The sequence below is a fragment of the Perognathus longimembris genome, chromosome 4 (assembly GCF_023159225.1).
Source record: "Perognathus longimembris pacificus isolate PPM17 chromosome 4, ASM2315922v1, whole genome shotgun sequence".
In the NCBI taxonomy this organism is placed as follows: Eukaryota; Metazoa; Chordata; class Mammalia; order Rodentia; family Heteromyidae; genus Perognathus; species Perognathus longimembris.
Window position 1 is genome coordinate 24,280,224 of NC_063164.1, and position 8,115 is coordinate 24,288,338.

Genomic DNA, 8,115 nt, shown 5'->3' on the forward strand with positions numbered 1-8,115 from the left:
ATAAATAAACATGGCATTTGGTCCACACATGGTTGCTGGTGCCCCTCCTGTGGCTGTTTGACTCACTGACTGTTAAAATGGCACCCCAACTATATTTGGGATGCAAAACTTGAAGTCTTTAAAAGGAAACCATCATATAAGAAACACAAACACTTATATGACAGCAACCTTCAAGATCCTTGGCATTGAGTTCTCAGCTTTCTTCAGTCTTTGTTCTCGCTGAAACATTGAAACTGTGTCTGAGGGTAAAGGAACTACCTGATCACAAACTTAATAGCTGCCAGTTGAACATTTGGGGCATTTTGAGGTCTGGCCCTTAGAAATTTTCCTTTTTCCTTTTTTTCCATTCAGACCAAAAATTAAAAATAAATAAATAAAAAACAATGAAAAAAATAACAAAAACAAAAAAATAAAAAAATCCCTAAAGACACACACACACACACACACACACACACACACACACACACACACTCTATCTGTCCATTTGCCGGAGGCAATTTTATATATATATATATATATGTTAGTTGGAGGGTATTAAGGGAAAAAAAATCAGTTTTATTCCAAAGATTTAAAACTAGTCATGACTTAGAAACAATTTCTGGAGCACTGCTTGCTGACAATCTTGTTCTCTACTGCATTTGAGTGCATCTTCTGGCCATTCCATCATGGCCTACCATGGAGTTATATTTAAATTTGAATGTGTGGTGCATCCTTTCTGGATGAAGGATGTGTGAGGGACCTTGAACCTCAGCTGTATTAAACTGTAGCACCTCCAGTCAGTGCACTAGATGAAACTTTAGACACCCCAGATTTTGTTGATTCTTTTCATTTTTCCTTTCAGTAGCAGCCTCCAGCATGAATGCACGCACACACCAGTGATGGCATTAAGCCATGGCTGTCACGATTTATAAATGTTCTCTCCCCAGCTGGAGCTGCTCTTGCCTCTCGAAAATGCTATTCTTAAGGGTTTATACTTAATTTTTGAACTGACCAATGCAAGGCTCTATTATAAAGAAAGTTTTAAAAAAACAACAATAAAAAAAGATTTAAAAATATTTTAAAAAAGAAAAAAAAAACAAAAACAAAAAACACAATGAAAAAGAGTAATCATTGCTGTTTGCTCCCGTTTGTCATCTGTGGTCTCATTTGAATGTGGCAGAACAAAGGCCCTATGGTCATCATCAGTGTCTGAAATGTTTGCTAATTTCTCTCTCTTTTGTATCAGTGAGGTCCTTTGTAATCTGCTCCTGACCTTTCTCAGAGCAGGGTGCATGTATCTCAGAGCAGATACCATGATGGTGCTTGCTTGCTTCAGAGTCATTTGTTGACTGTGAGAATTGGCCTGAGAATTCGGTGGGTGCTAAGTGTATGGCTTTGAAACTGTTCTTCTCTAGCCTAGGTTGGCACCTGTGAATGATAACCAGTCCTAACCATGGGGCAGGGGCAGTCCTGATCATTTCGGAAGTGGGTTTGGGATAAATTCGCCATCATCTCTGAAATGGCAGAGGTGACTTGGAAGAGTCTACAGAATGAACAAATTTGCCAAGAAATGACCCCAATGTGCATTTTTGTTCCAAAGAGGACTGGTTATTCAAGCAGTGCTGTAGTGGACACTGGAAACACAATATATCCCTTTCTCATTTAAACCATTACCTCCTAACATTCCAGGGGATCCCAAATTGGACAGAAATAACATGGCACGGTGTTTCTTGTGGTTGTCCTCTCCAGCATACTTTTTCCCAGGGCTCAGAGTTGGAGGTATAGAAGAAGTGTTTCTAAGCCACTGACAATTTTCTTTATTTCAAGGTATGCTTCTTTCTCCTACCACATGGCTGTAAGTCAGAGATGTGGAAGCCTGAAATTGCAATGCTGCTCCTAGCTACTGGCCTCCTGCCCCACTTTTGGTTCGCTGGTCCAGCTTAATGCCTGGTGGTGATGAGTATTATGTCCAGAAAAAAGAGACATGACAAAGCTGCGTTTTGTAAAAAAATTGGAGACCTCCCCCCAATGACCTTCATGCCGACCATTTCCTCCTCTGTGTGCGTTCCCTCAAGAAACCCATCCAATGCCCCCTTTCTCTCGATGCCATCTCTTCCTTGCCTGCACCTCTTGTGCCCTTTTACATCTTTGATTGCCTGATTATAACAGGGTAAAAAGACAGTCAACCTCATGCACGATGAGCAGAATGGATTCCTAGTTTTAAAAAATCTTCTAAAAAGCCAGAGAATTTTTTTTTAATTTTTTTGAAACTTTAGTTTGGGATAAGCTTCCAGATTACCCATGTCTATTTGCATCCAAGGGAAAAATGTATGGAGTTTTCAGAGGCTCATCCAGTGTGTTTAGAAACGTCTGCCTATACTATAGCCTCCACTTTGGCATTTGCTGAGAAAGCCAAATGAAAGAAATTATGAGAAAAAAATCTAGTGATTTTTTTAATAGTTCCAAATCATTTCCTCTATGAAAGTCACTTCGTAAAATTTAAAATAGAGTGGGAGGTGCTTTTGTCTTCTCTTTTGCATGAACTGCTTTTAGAAGGAAGGAAGGTAGAGCAAGTCAGACAGGTAACCCAGTTGACTACGAAAGTCTGACTCTTCATTTCTTCCTTAAGGACAACAACAGCAAAAATCTTACAAGGGCCAGCATTTTGGGGCTGCAATTTTGTATCCAGATCATTGACCAAGTTAAAACTCATTAGGTAGAATCTGGTTGAAGTTGATTTGTGGAAGCTTTCCCTTTTTTTATTTTTAGAAGTGGCAGGAGTAAAGGCGGGAGGGGAAGTTTGGGTTCAATTTCGGTAAACATGGTGATATCTCAGTTTGGAACTGGAGGCCTGGTCTGAGTGGCCACCAATGCCTTTTTGATGGCTTAGTTTTCCTCTTTGAGGATTTTAGGATGGAGTTGAAATAGGACAACAGAAATGTGTCAGAGGAAGCAGACTGCTTGTAAATAATGTGATATCTCATGACGAATGCCTGAGGCTTCAGGGTTTTCTCTTCCTTGTAACACTCTTCAATTTCCTCTGTTGGTTCCTCTAATAGATCCCAGAAAGGGGAAAAAAAAAAAAAGCTGCAATGAACTTTCTTATGCGCATCCTTCCAATATAGTACTGTATTCTTCAGGTGTTCTGGATTTGTGTCTAAGTCCTCGGGAAACAGGTATTCAAAACATGAGAAAGAACTCCTAGGCCATCACTTCACAAATATCCCAAACAAGATACACTTCTCACACAGGGTTCCCTCTCTGTGGTCATGAGGGAAGGTTGATAACGTTCTTGGTTGGGGACTGTTTATACAAATTTTTTTTCAACTGTGAGCTTTGGAATCGTAAATTGTTTTGACTCCAGCTTCTGTCTACTGCCATAAAAAGGACCCACATCAGAGTAATGAGGGTGGTGTATATGCACACACTAGACGTGTGCACATGTACCTAGGGTACCTTCGCAGAAGGAAAACAGGCTACTGACATTTAAGAGGAGTAGCCACCAGTGCCTAATATCTTTTGCGGGGGATGGATGCTTACAATTGCCAGTATATCAAAACCACACACTGGGAGTTAGTTCCACATTGAGGGGAGGGGCTATGGGCGGGGAAAGGGGACATTTTAATCCTAGGCCTTTAGACTGGAGGCAGGATGATTTCTGCAAACCCTGGTCCTGTCTGAAGGCTTTGGGGCTCATTGGCTGGTTCTCAACCTTTATATTTTAGCTTCCCAGCATGCATTTCTTATCCAATCCCAGACTTTATTTCCTTATTTTTCACTTCTGCTTCATTCCAGGGAGGGGAAAATAATACACCTATTACGGCCAAGTTCTTCTTGCTACCACAGAGGCAAAAATAAATGTTTAATGTTTTTAAAGCCTCTCCTTCCCACTTATCACTACCCACCTCCCTCCTCCCCCTTCCATGTGCCCTTTCCCCATTCTTGCTCCCATTCATGGCTTCCTAAATCACCATAACTTTTCTTTCCAATCTCTATTATTCTCTTAGTAGTTGCTTGAAGAATTTTATTTTTGCACTATACATTTCCTTTTTTTTTTTTTTTTTGGCCAGATGTGTCTAACAAGTATGTTTGGAAAGACCTTCTCTCAGCCCCCTTCCTTCCCCCTGCCTCCCTGGTCACATTCTCTCAGGCCTTCTCTGGTATTTATAATATATCACAGAAGTACCCAGTCTTATAGCCCTCGGTTATGCCTTTTTTTGACATTTTATTTTTTTTAAGCTTTTTATATATATATATAAATATAAATATATTACTTTGTCAAGTTTTTTTGCTGTACAAAAGTCTTAAGATTTAAAACTATTATTTGTATTATATGATGGTGGTATGTTAATGTTACAAAATTATTAATGAAGATAAAATTTATTTTTGTTACTGGTCTGTTTCATAATTCTTTTTTAAATTGGTATATTGTAAGATATCTATGCAAAAAATGTTATGTGACGCATTTTTATTTAAGAATGTAATATGTGTAATAAACAGTAGAATGTGTTTGGCCTTGGAAAGCCTTACTGTATTTCTCCTTAGCTTATTTCACAGGGGGAAGAAAATTGTCCAAGAGAAACAAATTGGTCTTTATATACTTTACAAGTTTTCTTTCTTGAAAAAAGGAAAAGCAGATGATATTAGGTCATTTTTCTTTGGGAGGATGGTGTGTATGTGTGTGTGTGTGTATGTGTGTGTGTGTGTGTGTGTGTGTGTGTGTGTACTTGCACTTTATGGTTTCAGTGAGATAACTCAGTGCCCATATAACAGCAATGTCAATTTTTCTCTGTGAGAAGACAGGGAGCAAATGGTTGAAGGTTATGAAAAGCAATATTTCAGAATGAGGTAAATTGTGGGGAGTTATTTGCTTAGGGGGTTGGGAGAAGCTTATTGAAAGCAGTTTATTTGGTGAGAGAAGGGGTAGTTTGCTTTAGGATGGTCAATGTCAAATAGACCAATGTACAATGATGGGAAAGATTTGCAGTGGTTTGTGAAGGAGGGAAAAGGGGAAAGAGTAGAGGGAAGTGTTAATGGGGTGGGGGCACATTTACTGGAGATACCTGGTAACAGAGTAGAGAGGAGATGAATAACCAGAGGCAGAGAAACTCTGGCTCCACAGAGCACAAAAAGCTAGATGCAAATACATGCAGCCTGTGAGACCAAGAAAAGAAGAGCCCAAAAGGCTGGAGGAAATTCTCAGAACTGTATAAACTCCTTACTATTCAAACCTCCTCTTACGCACATGGTGCACAGGGCTTCCAGGAAGGTGCATCAAAGCAGGGAGGAAGGTGGAGAACCCACCAATGGCGTGATCCCAGCATCCCTTGCTGGACTGTCCCCCACCCCCACCCCAGGGACATGGTACCACTCAAGCTCTCATTTCACTCTATGGACTTACTAAAATGGGTCTGATGGTGAAAACCCTCCAACCCTGATCACAAGAACCCATCAAGGAACCTTTCAACCACCGTTCACCTTAGAAAAGGTGGGTACAGGGAGTGTCCTTGTTGTAGCAGCACTGAGGTGGCTCCTGAACTGGGAGTGGGCAGCCTGTGAGGACAGCTGACAGCCTGCACTGTGATGACATAACAATAGGAAAGGGTGGTAAATACCATTTATGTGGCATAAAAGATGGAATGATTTACATAAGCAAATAGGCTACAAGACTGAAACATCCTCATTTAGAGTCATAATTTTTGGCTGAAAATAGATGGAACGATCCATTACCCACTTATAACCCTTTGAGGAGTTTTTTGTTGTTGTTGTTGTTCTTCTTCTTCTTCTTCTTTTTTTCTTCTTCTTCTTCTTCTTCTTCTTCTTCTTCTTCTTCTTCTTCTTCTTCCTTTCTTCCTTCTTCCTTCCTTCTCTTCCTCCTCTTCCTCCTCCTTCTCTTCTTTCTCCTTCTTGTTTTTGCAATATGATATCATGCCAGAGATGATTCCAGACTGGGGAGTTGCTTACCCTGCACTAAATAACACTACAGGCTTTCTTGGGTAGTTGTGCATCTTTGTGGAGTTTACCTTATTTTAAAGTTGCTGTGTTTTGTGAGTCATTTAACAGTATTTATCTCCATATCATCTAGCAGATCAAATAAGCACAATTGGGAAATTCTGAACTGAAAAAAAATTGCAGTTGGAATTCAAGAGATAGTAGTCTGAAAGTGTAACTGGGGCGTCCCCAGAGCACAAAGCGTACGAACCCTCTGAGAGAGATCATCTGAGTTGCTGTGTCTAGTCGGAAATATTGGGCTTTTGGTTAGGAACTTCCGAAAAGGCAGAATTCAGTTGAGCTGATACATAATTTACTACTTCTGCTTTACCATCTTCTGCTTATAAGTTTAGAAGAGATGGTAGTTAAAACTTTTAACTGAAACAAGAGTTTGAAGTTATTGATAAGTGTGATGATGATCTAGTTGAATCCATGGTGAACCAATTTATACTTTCTACTTTAGCATTAAATATTGTCTCTGGGCTGTTGTTTTTTTACTCTATCAATGCTCACTGGCTTGAATTTAACCTATTTTTAAAAATTCTATTTCATCATAATATAGCTATATCTACACAGTATGCTTTAAAACAACAAAAGAATGATGACAAAGAAAGCTAGCAGAGGATGAAATTTCAAGATTTATTATTATGTAGAATTTTTTTTCATTTAGTGCACTGCCGTTGAGCTGTCTGTCAAGACTGCATACATTGGATATGTATTATTCATGACTGTGACCATTTACCCTCTTAATAGAGATACTAGGGGCACAGAAAGACAAATACTGTGCAATGTCATTTATATAGAGAAGGCATTGAAATGTTGAACTCATAGAAGCAGAGAGCAGAAAGGTGGTTGCCAGGGCTGAGTGGGAATGGTTTGGGGTGATATTGGCCAAAGGATACAAATTTCAGTTAGGCAGGAGCAATTAGTTCAAGAGACCCGTTATACAATATGTTGGCCATAGTTAATAACAATGTATTATAATTCTTCAAAATCACTGAAAGAGTAGATTTAAGTGGTCTCTCCACAAAAAACATTTGAAGTATGTTAATTAACAATTAAGCCATCCTCCTATTCATAAATCTTTCAAAACATCATATTATACAGAATATATATGTTCATACATATTTTAATAACATGTTATACAATATATCTATATCATATTTCAGCTAAAATAATTTTAAAGGACAGAGAAATTGGGGTTCAGAGTGGACACATGATTAATGTCTAATGGCAAGCAGCAGATCTGCCTCACAGGTCCTCTGTCTCCTAGGCCAGCTAACTGTGCCTGACCCTGTTCCTTTAGGGACACCATGAGCCAGCCTGATGCTTATGTGTGTCTGCAACCTCACAGCAGACAATACCGACTTCATCTCTTTGTTCCCTCCCCCACTCATCATGGGAAGTAACTTATAAAATGCATAGAATTGTCACACGCTTAGAATTGAAAGGGATCTTGGAGTTGTTGTCCAATGTCACTTACTATTTGAGTCAGCTAAGGTCAGAGAATTCCAACTTGCCCAAGGTCATACAGCCTGTGCTTTCCAGGACAGAGGTCAGCCCAGGGGTATTGATATGCAGCAATGCTCTACTGGTCTTGGCTGGCAGGCAGGGTTCATTAAACTTGAACCCCTTGAAGGTGACCTATAAGAGTCTTATGATACCTTTGTACTACTTTCTATTTTCTTAACATTTTGTCTTTAAATTGATACACTTTTAAAATCCTAAATGCAGGTTTTAGCTTTGGCCTAAGCAAAATTATTCCCCAAACTACAGACTTGGTCAACTATTCTCCCTTTAAATATAAATGAAAAGTAATAACTCAATAAACTACTCATCTTTATATTACATTAAGATACTCAATTACTACTGGTGGCACTCAAGAGACAGTATTCTATGCCATTCTCCAAAAATCCATGCCATACCATTTCTCTTTAGCTAATTATTTAGTTTATATGATGCTCCTTGGAGCACATTTCAAATTGAATCTAAAAGTAAGTGCATGTGAAAATTTAATAAAGACTGATTTGATGGCTGGGAAGTTATTTCAGGACAGAGAGATCTTTAGTCTCTGTATCTTGTGAGTGAAATGAGTGTGTATTCTCTGCCTACGTCATGACATTATTCTGGGATAATGTACCACAA